This window comes from Egretta garzetta, unplaced genomic scaffold (assembly GCF_000687185.1).
Source record: "Egretta garzetta isolate BGI_Z169 unplaced genomic scaffold, ASM68718v1 scaffold1187, whole genome shotgun sequence".
NCBI classification, from domain to species: Eukaryota; Metazoa; Chordata; class Aves; order Pelecaniformes; family Ardeidae; genus Egretta; species Egretta garzetta.
The window spans coordinates 1-403 of NW_009260145.1; positions in this window are offsets into that span (position 1 = coordinate 1).

A 403-nucleotide genomic window follows, 5' to 3' on the forward strand; every position below is an offset into this window, starting at 1 on the left:
TGGACCCCCTTTTTTGGGGGACAGTGGGGACCTAGGAGGTTTGGACCCCTTTTTTGAGGGACAACGGGGACCCAGGTGTCTTTGGGGGGGCTTGCACCCCGTTTTTTGGGGAGAATGAGGACCCAGGTGTCTTGGGGGGGGGGGCTTGGACCCCCTTTTTTGGGGGACAGTGGGGACCTGGGAGGCTTGGACCCCTTTTTTGGGGGGACAACGGGGACCCAGGTGTCTTGGGGGGGCTTGGACCCCCTTTTTGGGGGGACTGTGGGGACCCAGGTGTCTTGGGGTGCCCTTGCACCCCCTTTTTTGGGGACAGTGGGGACCCAGGTGTCTGGGGGGGGGCTTGGACCCCCTTTTTTGGGAGACAACAGGGACCCAAGAGTGCTGGGGGGGCTTGGGCCCCCCC